General features: G+C 40.3%; 1 protein-coding gene across 2 annotated transcripts in view; it reads right to left on the minus strand.

Moving 5' to 3' along the window:
* Positions 1-16,292, minus strand: part of LOC120443059 — a 51,923-nt gene that overhangs the window by 5,439 nt on the left and 30,192 nt on the right. Inside the window, exon 1 of one of the 2 annotated variants that reach the window (XM_039620750.1) lies at positions 3,407-3,546. The exons of the other annotated variant lie outside the window; for it this stretch is intronic. The gene's annotated coding sequence lies outside the window, so the exon portion shown is untranslated. Of the gene's footprint in view, positions 1-3,406; positions 3,547-16,292 lie in introns of those variants that run through there. 2 annotated transcript variants of the gene reach the window in all.

The raw sequence follows: 16,292 nt of genomic DNA on the forward strand, positions 1-16,292 counted from the left end.
GGTTTGTTTTTGAACGCTATTACATTAAGCACTTTTATGGGCCTTACAATTCTCATGAAATTAAGGAGTTACATGAAGAAAAATACTTCTAAGAATCTGCAACAAACTTCGTAAGAGCTGAAACATTAAAAAATATAAAATCTGCATTCCCAGAGTAAAACCATGATTTACATGTTACAACATAATGTGTCAACCACATGGCCTGGCCTGAATATTTCTTACTCTGCATACAGGAAGTCTGTAGGCTGTGCACAGGGCCTGGGACATCTGTACCGCATTAATTAAAATTCTTAAATTATTCATCTAAAGTCTCTCAGCAATGCAAAAAGTCATGAACAATTAAAAAAACAAACAAAAACGTTTTATTTTGTTTTCCTGTGCACACTAAACAACTCGACCAAATGTTTTTGTGTGTTTGTTTCTTTATAGTAAAAAGTCGAGAATGCAACCATTACTGCTCCATCTGCACGTTATTTTCAAATAAACGTAATTTTTTGGTCCACAAAACATTTGTGTAAATTTGTGTAAAATGCCCACAAAACTAAAAATTTCCCTAATGAGCCAAGATGACATGTTGATATATGAAATTCAACAGTCTGTAAACCAAAATATGAAATGTATTATAACACATGACTGACAACAAGACAGCAAATTCACTGACTGATTATCAGTTTAGTTACTCTTATGCTTCTTTCAAAGAATGCATACTCTTTTACTCCTTCACTAATTCACAATGTTGCTTTTTGTCATGAGATCAATTTGTTTGCATATGGATACATGCGTCTGGTATTTGTTAGACAAAGAATTAAAATTAAAACCTTTAGCGAGTGCGGTAGTTACTCAGATGTCTGTTGCGCACAGATATCTGTATTTCTCCTAGTGTCAGCCTACATCCAGCCAAACCTCATGACTGAGAGGAGCGAAAACAAAAATACACTCAGGAGTGTGCATCACCTCAGGGTCAACCCACAACCTCTGGGATAAAAATAATTGTAAACAGGGAGGGCTAGATTAGATTAACCCAGAAGGACCCTCTGGTTGTAATCTTTGTACACAGATATCTGTATATAAATATCCAGAATGGGCAGGCAAAAGACAAGTTACTGGTACCAGAAGGTTCCCTGTTGTAGTCCATCTGCAGCCTGAAATTCATCGACCAGTCAAATTTGAGCAGACTTTGCATGTATCCAGGTAAACAGTCCATGTGGAGAGCAAACGATGTCATTGCTCATTTGCAATCTCAAAAACAGTGACTATTGTTTGATGAGACTTTTTAAATAAATGTATCTGTGTTTGTTTGGGTCTGGACAGGAAGTCTGTGGACTCTGGAAAGAGAACTGAAAAAAAAAAACATAAAAAAACCCCCCATTAAATATAAACAAATGTAAAAATTGTGTGTCACATGTGAATGTGTATGTAATAATTTGTTGATGGACAAAATGTATAAATGATATACTTGATTCTATCCATGTCTTCTTTTTTTGTGTTTTTTTTGCAATATTTCACTCCAGCTTATTAATCAGCCAAAGACTCAGAGTTTTAGTTCATTTGAAAGTCTGACTCCGTCCACCCTAACCAGGGAAACTCATACAACAGTTTTAATTGTTGTTATCCACTTTCCACCCGATCCTTACTCAAAGTTTCTCTCTGACGCCTCAGACTTTTTATCTGATTTAGCAGCTCTGTTCTGTCTCTGGTTCGGTCTCCTTCCCTCGACACCAGCTGATTGTGGCAGATTACCGCCCCTCCCTGAGCCTGGTTCTGCCGGAGGTTTCTTCCTGTTAAAAGGGAGTTTTTCCTTCCCACTGCTACCAAATGTTTGCTCTGGTCATTTTGGTTCTCTGTATTATTGCTAGGTCTTTACCTTCCAATATAAACCACCTTTAGGCAACTGTCGTGATTTGGCACTGTATAAATCAAAATGTTTTGAACTGAATTAAACTGAGTTTTTAAATCACAACGTGACGGTTTTTGTGATTGTTCTTGTAATTTAAAATCCAATGTGGTAGACACAAGCCAGTGCGTTCCCAGGCTGCTCCGTAACCTGGATAAATGGGCAGGGTTGTGTCAGGAAGGACCTCTGGCATAAACTCTTTGGAAAATCAAACATTGAGTTCATAAAGAACAAGAAGAAAATCTAGATTAACTAGATTTGCCTCTGGTGCTGTTTGCCAGTAGGGTGCCAGTGGAAACTGTTGGCCAAAGACAAAGAGAGTGTGTGTGTGTGTGTGTGTGTGTGTGTGTGTGTGTGTGTGTGTGTGTGTGTGTGTGTGTGTGTGCGCGTGGAAAAGTACAGTGGTGTGAAAAATTATTTGCCAGTTTTTCCGATTTTGTATTTTTGTGCATGTTTGTCACATTTAAATGCCCGGTGTCAAAGCAATGGACAAGACAAGAAAAGTGAAAGACAGTGCAGGGAGGGTGGAGTGGGTGAAGACAAGTGTTAGGGATGTGACAGCAAGAGCAGCAAAAGTGAAAGATAAGGGAATGAAAGTAAGCTTTACAAGATTGTAGTGACAGGAGACTGAGCTGGAGGTTGCAGATTTAAAGATGTCAAGATTAAGTTAGAGAGGTAAGGTTGAGATGGTGTGGACATGTGCAGAAGAGGGATGGAGGATAAAGTAGACAAAGCATGTTGAACATGGAGGCAGGAGGAAAAGAGGAAGACCTCAGCAAAGGTTCATAAATGTAGTGAAGGAGGACATTCAGAGAGTTGGTGTGACAGAGGAGGATGCTAGGCTGAGATGGAAGAAGCTGAGACAAAGAAGTAAGCTTTCAGTACTTTGTGTCCTCTTTGTCATGTTGTTCAGTGTGTAATCCTTCTGTTTCTGTATGTAACTCAGTATGGTCCTAAAAGAAATAAAATGCTACCTAACCACAACCACATGTAACAGCTGGGTGCCCCTCCCTCACCCTAGGTCATGCAGACGGCCTCTTCCTGTTCTCCCAGGTGCTTGCTAATAGTGGATGATCCGATTGTTCAGATCCTCTCTCTAATAATGTGGGGCCTTTATCTTGCAAAATAAAGAAGCTTGAAAAGACTGCTGCTGTGAACTGACACTATCTAGATAACGCTGCATTTTGTGGTCAGCAGTAGACTGACTGACTTGTGATTAGAGAATAACCATTTGTATAAGAAGACTTGACAGATGTTCGTTTCTAACCTGGGACAATCCTGGCCAGGGGTTCACGCAGGTTTTTACAAGCCTACTTTAACAGCCTCATGGATTTTAAAGTAAAACAGACGGCATGCACCTTTGGAACGGATTTGGCCCTTTGGTTTCAGTGACTTGGACTTGCGGGGTTATCTACAGCATTTTAACAAGAAGCATGTGTGTGTGGCTAGAGTTACAGTTCATTACACTGTCTTTCAGCAACTTTCTAACTATGATAAAAGTTCTGCTCTTACCTGCTCTAATTCAAGTCTTTCAGCACGTCTCCCTGAGGAACCACATAGTGCAGTGTTGAATGAAATCCCATTTTGTAATGTTCCTCTGAGTATGGATCCACACCCAAATGCTGATTTTAGGAGCAGGCGTGTTACTGTAGTCCTACTCCACTGTTGCTAAGGAGCCGAGCGCTCGCTCTCTGGGTTTGTTTGTGGTTGGTAGGGGTGCTGGGGAGGTGGGGTGACATGTTTTTCTTCTGTCATAGTTACGAGCCTTGGTTTGTACGTTACAATGGAATTATAGTCGGTATGACTGCTTTCTGGTTACCATGTTGAAGGTCTTAAGCTCGACAATGGGCTGAAAACAGCTGATGGGGTTTATATGATCACACTCAGCATATTCATGATTTGACCTGTGGTGTTTTTCCTCCTTTCCACTGGGTTAATTGGTGGGAACTGTGCTGCTGGAACATGGCAGCAGCATCGAGATGCCTGTTAGTCCTGTGCCAACAGAGCTGTGGTTCAAGCTGTTAAAGCGTGAAAATGAAATCCAAACCAACTGTTGTAAACTATCCCAAAGTACAAGGGTTTATGGGTAACACAGACATAACATAAAAATCTGAAATGATGCTCATTATTATCTGATGTGAACACCTAATCAGGACCGTCTGAAAACGCTACTCGATACCAACATTATTCCAAGTTAGAGCTTGTAATGGCACATTTACATATAAAACCAGTTTATAGATGTAAAGGCTCTGTAAATAAATTACATGTAATATTCGCATTAAATGAACCTTTCGTGCTTCTCCTTATTTTCTGTAATAAACTCTTACATATATACTGTTACGTACATACTGTGGTGAATGTTCATATTAAGCATGGCTAAAACTTCCAAATAACGAGCTCAGTGGATGTACAGGTAATCGCTGCGAGCTAGAAACTCAGATTTCAGAATCCTCTGTTTTTTCTCTCTCTGTATAATTTCAGAGTGGGCTTAATGTTAAAAGGGGAGGGAACTAAAGCATTTTGTTTCAGAGAGAGGATGAACCGAGTAGCTGAACTGTGTGATTTTAATTGTACAGTGCAGCTACTTTAATGTTATTTGTCATCTTTTAAAAATTAACATTTATTATGAGTGAAACACTTGAGCCTAGACTTGCACTTGCAGCACTTTATTACACCCTACCTTGTTTTGTTGTTTCTGCGTTATGTGGTTTTGTGATTGGCTGAAACTGACCATGCTTATGACTGGGTGTATGTATGGATGTAGATGTATCTATATAAACAATACATGTTTCACTGTGAAAGGCTTCTTGTCTTATCTTTTGTTCCAAGTTCAATTCATAGATTTGGGTTGGGGAATAAAGCCATTCAATACAGTTTTTTTTTTTTTTTTATGTCATCAGTAAAGTAAACACAGGCAGACAGACACATATCCTCCAGTATGTGGTTGTGGTTGTGTCTACCTTTATCTTTGGTCTAGAACTCATATTTTAGTTTTACTTGAAGTATTTTTTGGCTGTGAGCTGTTTTTACTGCAGTAAAAAGGGAAAACAGCAGTTGGAGATCAATGGATGACCAAAATTACTGCCACCGTGTGAAATAAAGATGCAGTCTTATTGCCTTTGAAATGATTGCTGAGAAGATGGGGAGAGGACCAGGTGGGCAGCTACTCACAGGCAGGTAACATCTTCAGAGCAACTTTGGTCCAACAAGGTGGCAATAAAATGACAGTTGGCATGCTATCACTTATATTAGTATGGGATTGAGCTGACAGTTACAGTAATACAGCAATTAACGTTGATAAACTGGGAAAAATCTCAAATGTGCCACTGTCACATACACAGAAATTCACAGTAACCAGCATCCAGCAAGAACCTAATAGATTTAAAATTCAGAAATCCTCCACAAATAGTGATGTACTGTCTCTGCAAGAAAGTGATTTACGTGCAAAACATCACCAAAATGTGAGCACCGGGAAGCATTGGAGCAGTTATTTGAGAAATTTTTCTAATCTGTCTGAGAGACTAGCACGTGTTTCGCTAGTCACAAAGAGGTTGCTTCCTTTTACTCTAATATGAGTGAAGCATTCAGACACAATATTAAAACCACTGCCAGCGAATGATACAGATCACCTTGTTAAAATGAAATGCTCTGCTTGGAAACATCGTTTCCTAGCAATCATGTGGATACTTAGACACATATCACATCTAGACAGAACAAACAAACCTTCCTCTATGGAAACAGCACTCCCTGATATCAGAAGCCTGCCCCTGCAGGTTGATTCACCACAAAACCTACTCAGAGTTGGCTTGTACAAAAGACACTATGGCATCCAAATTCATGCAGAAGTCTTGCCTTCATCCTGCAGTGACTCACAGTTTGTTTTGGTTTTTTGATAGCATGAGGTAGACCTGCACAAGATTATACCAAAGATTTATAGACTAGAGCACCATTTTATGTGAGCATTGCAGAGACAAGAGTAAGTGCATGCAAAGATGCATGGCTGGGTACTGAGCTGTGTTACAGTAAGGCAGCACATGCTTTAAAATGCCTCATTGACTGACTTTGAATTGAGCAGGATTTCATTTTTATTTGGGTTTTCACCAACACCATTTTATAACAGTGCAATCAGAGATGTCCTGCAGGCAGCAACATGAGGGAGTATAACCCAGGCTGTTATCAGCCAAGGTAATAATTCAAAAGGTAAGCTACTAAAACTAAAGACGTCAGCTCAACATTACTCAGTGGATTTAAGGTGCTTTTATCACCACATCATACTGATTTAACCTAAACTGAGGGCAGGTGGAGAAGGAATTCATAAAGTCTGCACTAGGGATGGGTACCGGTGTCCGGTGCCATGATGGCACCGGTTCTGACATAAACGGTAGTAACCAGACCGAAAAGCAGCGCACATTTCGGTGCTTTATTTCGGTGCTTTTTTTTTCCTGAGCCAATTCTAGCCAATCATTTTACGTTTCCGAGGATAGTAGGCGGGGCCAGGTACGTACGTTCTTTCAGAGCAGAGCTACAGATTAAAAATGTCCAAGGCGAAGCGGTCAAAAGTCTGGCTGTACTTCACAGCAAAAGGTGCAAACTCAGCAGCCTGCAACAAGTGCTTTAAGCTGATACTGTGATACTGTCAAAGGAGGTAACACCTCAAATCTGATGAAACACCTGGCGACGCATAGCGTTTTTTTTTAAAGCCGAGAAATTTGCCGTGTTTGATAGCTTGCTGCGAGACCTCACACCGTGCACATCTACTGCGGGTGTGGTGCCTGTTATCGGACCTGGAGTTAGCAACATCCCCCCAAAAGAGTAGAGTCCTGGCCCCTAGCCCTGTCAGCATAGCAGAAATGATGAGGATGATGATGTCAGCAGCAGCCGTTCTCCTCTGCGTGAGTAGCTTCATGTTGTTCGTGTGTAATTAACGTTGAGTAGGCTAACCACATTATTACATTAATGCATGTAAGGTGAACTAGCAAACACCGTCGTAGTTACATGTGGCTGTCTTCTTGTTTGATGGCAGATACTCCCTTCACCCTGGCCAAAAAGGCTAAAATGACCAAAGAAAAAGTGGAAAACAGTTAAACATGAGAGGTTTTTGGACAAAGTTTGTGTTTTTTCCATTGTTTAAGCACTGCTTCCAGCCAAGAGTGAGACCATATATGCCCTATAGCTGCAGAAAAGGCTAACATTGTTATCTTTTTACAAAAAAAAAAACAGCTGAACATGAGAGGTTTTTGGACAAAGTTTGTGTTCTCCATTCTTTAAGCACCGGTTTGAGCACCGTTTGAGCACCGGCACCGTTTCAAAAGTACCGGTTTGGCACCGGTATCGGATAAAACCTAAACGATACCCATCCCTAGTCTGCACTGCATCTGTCTTCTGCTCCTCTGCTCTGGATAGTGCTGAGGAGAGTTTGTGGCCCTCAGGAGCCCATGTTAGTTTTCATTTGCATACAGATTACATACAGAGCTGTTTGGTAACATTTATATCTGGTAAAGAAAACTGAAGCTGAGCTGACGATATGGCTAAATGCACAACATAGCATTTAGCTGAACAAAACACCCTGTCACAGGGAGTTTCCTTCTACAATATGTTTTGTAATGTTGCATCTGTACAGCACCAAAAATCAAACAAGATTTGTGGGGAGTTCAGACCTTTGGTTTAATTCAATAGTCCAAAAGTATCGTGGAAACTCTTTTATACATACATGTTTGAGTCTCATGAGGAATCATACGCATTTACATAGTTTTAAATCTAAAGATTGGATCTTACATCCAAGTAATAAAAACTGTCTTAACTGGAGTGGTGAAACAACAGAAATATTCTGTACACAGGTAATGTTATTGGTGGGCTGTGACTTACAGAAAGGCAAGCTGAGATGAAGTATATCAAATCTGTTAATAAGAGGCTCCCTGCCTCACAGCCTCTTAGTTCTGTGCTTTCATCCTTTCTTTTGTTGGGGGGAGGGGCTTCCACCTTTATTAGATCTGAAAAGGAAACAGGGAAGTAGGGAGAGAGGAAGACCTTGAGTCAGAGTCAAAAGCAAAACTGCCACATTTAGTTTTGTGGCATATAGTCTGCTGCTCGACTCAGCAGGTCCCTCCTTTGTTAATGGGACTCGTACTCACCCATGATCAACATCATGCTACAGAGACCAGTGGAATCATAGTCATACAGAGTACAGCCACAAGATAGCAGCAACTAGGAAAGACTGATTCCCACAGGCGAGAAGCTTTGTGGCAGAATGCTGCTGGAAAAGAAAGAAGAGATCACTTCGGAATATTTTAATTCATGTATATTTTTAGATCTCGATGAAATACCACTGGATTATATTATATAATACATAAATGAACACAAATCTAATCCAACTGTAAATAGTATCTCTGCCCTGTGAACTTCTCAGATTTATGAATAAAGTTCACCAGGAAAATCAAAACTGTAAATCAAAAGAATGAGCCCAAGCTGTGTGAACAACCAGGAAACAAAAACACAAGCTCTGACAGCAACAGAGGGACAACACTGTTTATACATGGAAGACTGGGGTGAAAAACAAGACAGGAGAGAAAACCAGCTATCAGAAAAGACTCATACTAAACATGATACAGAGGCAGTGAAACACAGCTGCTCACAAGATAACCAATTTTAAGGAGGAAATACAGATCGATAACACCTTGGGAGGCTAAAATAATTAAATAAAAACAGGAACCAAACCGAATGTAACAAGAAATACAAACCCAGTAACATGACACACAGACCCTTGGCTGCAATACTTGTAAGGTCTTTACCTTACTGTAAAAAGCACCTTGAGGCCGTTGTGAGTTGGTGCTACATAAATAAAACTGAATTGAAACACACTGTCTGACTTGGTTCTTTACGAGGAGTTTTTACTTGTCTTTGACCAAAAAACGTGTCCATACACAGATGTTATTACACAGTAACAATGTAATTTCATGGCCTTGAACATGTCACCAGACTTTAATCTTCAAAAAACAGAGTGTGTGCAGTTTTGGAATCCATTCAATGAGGATGTTTATGTTTAGCACATTGGAAGATCAGCCTCATCTACAAGATTATATTAGAAAACATGTGAGTGCTTCCCACAGGCCCTGGGGACCGTGTTTCACATGACCTCTCACCACCACAGGAAAAAAGCGCTGCAGTGTTTTTCACCTGCCATTAGCTATTTAAGGCAGTTGGATGTTACGCAGCTCTACTGATCTGTGGTAAAGGCAGCTCAATAACACTGAGCAATGAAAGGACATCAATCATCTGCTTCTTTCTGGGACCACAGTTTAATCTGTTGCTGCAAGAGGAAACAAATGATCCCTGTGGGGAAATTGTGTTGCAGCAATAATAAACTGTATGAAATAGTTTTCCTTCTTTCCTCTCTCTCCTTCCAGCTCGCCCCTACTCATTAAATGCCTCACATCTTTATCCACTTTATCGGTTTCCCCATTGAAGCAATTAAACCTACCAATCCTCTGGAAGTCCTGCCTCCTCAAGCCATCGCCTTACTCAGATGTCACCACTACAACCACAGTGCATTATATTCTTAACTGTGATTTCTTCTTATGGCCCCTTTTGGTCACTTGGGCTAACACATGAAGACATGTTAATTTACACATCCAACACCAATTTAGAGTCACAAAAGAGCAGTCACACAGGAAGGCTGGAATATACTTCATAACTGGAATATCCAATAAAATGAATGAGGGTTTTATCACGGGGTCTGAGTAGTAAGCATTACTCCAAGTCATTTATACAAAATGCCATTCCAAGGGAACCTGCTAACACGCCAGCATGTGACAAACTGAGAACACAGATTGTATAAAAGTGTACTAGTACAGCGGTGCTTTTACCTGACTGCTGCTAACATTTGCTAACATTCTTCCCTGTGTGTGGGTTTCCTCCTACAGTCCAACATGCTTGTCAGGTTAATGAATGAATCTAAACTGACTATAGATGTAAGTATGTGGAAGTGTGAATGGCTGTCTTTCTGTGTTTTTCATGTGATGGACTGGCAGCCTGTTAATGGTGTACCCTGTGACATCAGTGGAGGAAGGAACGGAGGCATCTTGACCACAGTGCTTATACTGTAGGGCTACTTTGAGCATGTTAGAACTGCAGATAAATCTACAGTAAATGCACTGACACATGATGCTACTGAGATTTAATCCACATGTTAACCCTGGCAACACTCTGATGTCCAAAACAATGTATGTTTACACCCTGGTTGTTAATACGAAAGAAGCACGTCTTTCCACAGCCGTCAGTCTTCTACATTTCCAGTTCTACAATGAAGTAGAAGTTGGCAGTGAGTACATGTTGCTGTAAAACCTGCCGTACATCCACCCATTGTCTGTCTGCCAAAGGGTTGGCTGGTAATTCATATGAAGCTGGTTTTACTGTTATTAGAGCACAGAGGGGCTGCAAACACTTTGTTTGGTGTAGTTCTTATGACGCATTATTAGAACATGTTAATTCTGTTACAATAGTCTGTTAGAAATGAAAATAACTTACGGGATTTTTTTGGGAAGTGTTTACTAGAAAATTAAACAACTGCTGTTATTTTTCTGAATATTTTCCTTGCTCTCTCAGTGGACGGATTTCTATGGTTTGGGAAGGCTCAATAGAGTAGTAATAATTTTATGCAATAAAATATTCTAATTTTACTGTCCAAATTTACTAGATCACCTGTAGCACACACGGGGTCATATCATTTGTCATATACGTCAATAAAATCATCTAAAAGGCACAAAAACACACACACAGGTATTGTCGCCCCTAATTTTAGGTCTTTACAAAATCCAAATGCATGAGTTAGAAAAATAACGTCTGTTCAGCATAAAACTGTTATGAAAGGAAAATATTCATGCAGACGGGTTTTCTTCTTACCAGCTTTTTAATGCTTTAGGCAGTTTAACATGAATTTGGCTCACTTTTGGGGCTAGCCTCATCTGGCCAGTGCAGAAAGTACAGTTTTTGGCACTTAACCTTAACAAATGCAGTCACAGTCACTGTTTGGTCAGTCAAACACCCTGAGGGCTCGTCTAGACTTGTCACCAAACACCAAGCACTGCCTCAAACAGTTTTGACACCATAATTCCAGGTCTGTGATGCAATGCCTCCGCACTCTGGGCCTATGCAGCTGTAATACAGGAGACGTTTCCAGGAACTTTTTCCTCTCAGCTGTTTCAAATATTTAAATTAGACAAATGTTTCTGAAACTATTTTGCTTTCGATTCACTTTATATGGTTTGTGGTTCTGCAAAACGACTGCATTTGTTGCATAACTGGAACAGATTAGATCTGGAAAAGCTAAGAGTGTCCACAATTGCTTACTGTTTGATATGGGCCTGTGTGACATTTTCTCCCCCTCTGCCTGAGGAATCCCCCCTCTGAAAGGATTCCAGTGGGAACTGATGAGTGCAAATGTGGAAATATTTCACAACACTGCTGGCCTTGTCTAAAGAATCATTATGCCATTTACTTCTTGTCATAATTTCAGGGTGGGGGATTGGGGGGGTGGGGGTTTCCTGGTCAAAACATGATGTCATTGTGCATTTTCTCAGACTCAGAATATTGATTGCATTGTTCTTTGTGGGTGGGGGTCAATGAAGCTTCACTGGGTCAAACCTCCCACTCATCTTGGACAACACCGAGGAGGTGCTTCACTACACCTCCTGTGTCTTCAGCTGGGAGAAGTGCTACACTGTTACATGCTCACCGCTGCTAAAGCAGGTATGAGTAATGAAGCAAAAGAATCACCATGAAATCTGCTGTTAGCCTGAAGCTGTGTTTGTGATGAAAGTGTTTAGACATGGTACAAACTCTAAGGCATAAAAGGCAGATGAAAGACGCATGATCTGCTGTAGGCATAGAGGCCTTTTTATTTTGGCACACTAGAAAATGTGTTTCAGAATCAAACACAGTGTTTGCCTGCACACTATCTTATTTTATTTAATAATAATAAAAAATCCTCCTGAGCTTTTTCACTATTGATGTGCAGCATGAATAAGATCAGTTTTAAACTGCCATGGTATAACTATAGCTGTTGGGCACACTTCAGGGAACATTCACTCCTGGGCCAACAAAGATATTGGTGTGGTGGACATTAAATTTAGGATTAAGACTTTGTCACAGCAAGCAATCCAAACCATGCAGCAACATATCAATGACCTTGTGTTCTTAATGGGCTTATCTCATACTATGTCTTGGCTGAAGTTTGGTTCATTTTCGTTATATTATTTCTGCCCTAGAATGGTGTGCACTTTTTAAAGAACAGTTCCACCCTCATCTGCCATCTTCCCTGTGCTAATTTACATAGAAAGATGCAGACTCAGATTAAGCAGACTGAAAACTGACCTTCATTTAGGTAGAAGCAGCAAATACATAAGGCAGATGACAACAGAGTCAAATAATCCACACTGTTACAAACTAAGCATCAAACAGCAACACTGAATAACAGAAAAGAAAGTCCAAACCCAAAACACTGGATCATGACAATATTAACCCAAACATAGCTCTCTAACTGCCAGCCAGGTTGCACATCATATGCTAGATCAACTTCAATAACTCTCAAAACATTGCTGTTATTTAGTTTTCTATTTCTGTTTACATCCAAAGTACAGAGCTGTACGTTTTAGTTTATTAGAAAGACTTAGATATTCTGAACACGGTATTTCATCTTTAGGTGGAAACTAGTTTGCTAAAGTCCTGCTCCTTCTAACTTTGCTAAACCATATAAGTCCTCTTTTTCATGGATATTGGATGTTAACATTTATTGGAACACCTGGAAGAGCGGCCACGTTGATTTTTATTGGAACTTAAAGAATCTGGACTGCTTGCTTTATTTCGGGAACCCTACACTGTAAGAAATGTACATAAAAATTACAGTTAATAACTGTAAAATGGCAATGGTAAATTACCATTAAATCAAAAATAGTAATTGATTGTAATATGGACATTACATTTCTGTAAATTGGAAAACGGTGATTTGCTTTTATTTTTACACTGCTAATATGTTGAAAATGGTGCTATATAAATAAAATTGAATTGAATTGAATTGAAATGAAAAATATATTAATGTACTGTAATATGGCACATTGTCTTTGAAAACAACAGGAAAAATCTGTAACATTATTTACAATTAATCACCCTACAATTTACATAATAACTCTGTATGAATGACAATCTTTCCTGCTTTTTTCATTTGAATTTACGATTTACAACTGTATGTTAATTACCTAAAACATACCGTACTTTTAATTTTAACAAAATGTCAAAACATTGTTAGAATTATTGTGAAAATTACGGTGAAATGTTTTTAATATTAACAAGTTCAGGCTGTTTGATAAAACAGTATATGTTAACAGTACATACAAACAACTACTACTAATAAAAAAATATGTATATTTCTTTAAGTTCTAGAGTCTCACCAAGTATAACACAGCTATTTACAATGAAAAAAAATATTTCGTGGTATAGGGAGTTTTAAATCATGGATTTACCACTGTTCAGTCCGTGTTCAATCTGTTTGAGTGTGATACCACCTGCTGAAATTAAAATGAATCGCTCAAAATGAAATACAAAAAAAATAATGAAATAATGTGTAGTTTGCAAGGTCAAGAGCAGTCAATGAATGTATTGTAAAAGCTGTAACAATCAGTTTCCTTAAAGTCCATGTACGTTTGGGAGACAATGCATCACGTGTCTAAATCGTCACATCTCTCTCTCTCATATATATCTATCTATATATATCTATATATATATCTATATCTCTATATATCTATATCTCTATATATCTATCTCTATATCTCTCTCTCTCTCTCTCTCTCTCTATATATATATATATATATATATATATATCTGTCTCTCTCTCTCTATACATATATATATATATATATATATATATATATATATATATATATATATATATATATATATCTCTCTCTCTCTCATATATATATATATATATATATATATATATATATATATATAAACTTATGTTGGGATTTAGAGATTCTTTTATTGCTGCCATATACTCTGCCTTATGATAAATGCATTAATAACATGTTCTACAGTATTATTTTATCAGTAATATTGTTTACAGGGTTCATATTGCATTGAATATGTTTGTCATCACATTCATTCTATTCACAGGTTGAGTTCATTCTATACACAATGCATAACTGTGCTTGTTTAGAGTTGATGTTCTATCCAAGAGGGTTTTAAGCTTCACTGGTGAGAGTGTCCAGGTGATACATGTTGAGGGAAGATGAGAACATAGCAGGTTAATTGCATGCATGCTTACAATACACATAAATCTAGTAGCAGGCCTGAGCGAAGGCCCAAGTGTCTTCTGCTTCTTATTTGAGACCTGCGCCAATTCTGTCTACTTAGTGATTGAGGACGAGGGTCCATTATTAGCCCTTAGAGGCCCTGAAGCTTGAAGTTATTACCTTAAAAGGAAGGTGTTATCAAAGAGAGAAGTTATATGTCTGTTTATAGTTATTAGAGATGTACAAGATGTACTCTTGTCTGTAAACAATGACTGGACATAATGTATTTTTGACCTGTATCGACGTGTATGTGGGGGTGTGATCCTCTATGCTATAAAACCAGAACTCAGTGTATTTTTGTCAGAGCAAATAAGCCATATGCTGATGGTTGTTCTCCGTTGTCAATAAACTCATCGTTTGATTGTACTTTTCTGGGCCTCCGTCGTTTGTTGTCTGGTCTACAGTTGATCGATCTCGCTTCACTTAACACCCAGCACGCCCCTGCGGGCGGTTTATCCTTCAAGCTCGGGTCCTCTACCAGAGGCCTGGGAGCTTGAGGGTCCTGCGCAGTATCTTAGCTGTTCCCAGGACTGCACTCTTCTGGACAGAGATCTCCGATGTTGTTCCCGGGATCTGCTGGAGCCACTCGCCTAGCTTGGGAGTCACCGCACCTAGTGCTCCCATTACCACAGGGACCACCGTTACCTTCACCCTCCACATCCTCTCGAGCTCTTCTCTGAGCCCTTGGTATTTCTCCAGCTTCTCGTGTTCCTTCTTCCTGATATTGCTGTCATTCGGAACCGCTACATCGATCACTACAGCCGTCTTCTTCTGTTTGTCTACCACCACTATGTCCGGTTGGTTAGCCACCACCATTTTGTCCGTCTGTATCTGGAAGTCCCACAGGATCTTAGCTCGGTCATTCTCCACCACCCTTGGGGGCATCTCCCATTTTGACCTCGGGACTTCCAGGTTATACTCGGCACAGATGTTCCTGTACACTATGCCGGCCACTTGGTTATGGCGTTCCATGTATGCCTTGCCTGCTAGCATCTTGCACCCTGCTGTTATGTGCTGGATTTTCACTGGGGCATCTTTACACAGCCTGCACCTGGGGTTTTGCCTGGTGTGATAGACCCCAGCCTCTATGGATCTTGTACTCAGAGCTTGTTCTTGTGCTGCCATGATTAGTGCCTCTGTGCTGTCTTTCAGTCCAGCTTTGTCCAGCCACTGGTAGGATTTCTGGATATCAGCCACCTCCTCTATCTGCCGGTGGTACATACCGTGCAGGGGCCTGTCCTTCCATGATGGTTCCTCGTCTCCCTCCTCTTTCTTGGGTTTCTGCTGCCTGAGGTATTCACTGAGCACTCGGTCAGTTGGGGCCATCTTCCCAATGTATTCTTGGATGTTCGTTGTCTCATCCTGGACTGTGGTGCTGACACTCACCAGTCCCCGGCCCCCTTCCTTCCGCTTAGCGTACAGCCTCAGGGTGCTGGACTTGGGGTGAAACCTTCCATGCATGGTAAGGAGCTTTCTTGTCTTGATGTCAGTGGCTTCTATCTCCTCCTTTGGCCAGCCTATTACCCCAGCAGGGTACCTGATCACAGGCAGGGCGTAGGTGTTGATGGCCCGGATCTTGTTCTTACCGTTCATCTGACTCCTCAGGACTTGCCTGACCCTCTGCAGGTACTTGGTGGTTGCAGCCTTTCTAGCGGCCTCTTCATGGTTCCCATTCGCTTGCGGGATCCCCAGGTACTTGTAACTGTCCTCTATGTCTGCAATGTTGCCTTCTGGTAGTTCAATCCCCTCAGTTCTGACTACCTTCCCTCTCTTTGTTACCATCCGACTACACTTCTCCAGTCCGAACGACATTCCAATGTCACTGCCGTATAGCCTGGTAGTGTGGATCAGTGAATCAATGTCTCGTTCACTCTTGGCATACAGCTTGATGTCATCCATGTACAGGAGGTGGCTGACAACCGCTCCATTTCGTAGTCGGTATCCATAGCCAGTCTTGTTAATGATCTCACTGAGGGGGTTCAGGCCTATGCAGAACAGCAGTGGGGACAGAGCATCTCCTTGGTAGATCCTGCACTTGATGGTGACTTGTGCTA

This window comes from Oreochromis aureus, linkage group 12 (assembly GCF_013358895.1).
Source record: "Oreochromis aureus strain Israel breed Guangdong linkage group 12, ZZ_aureus, whole genome shotgun sequence".
Lineage (NCBI taxonomy): Eukaryota > Metazoa > Chordata > Actinopteri > Cichliformes > Cichlidae > Oreochromis > Oreochromis aureus.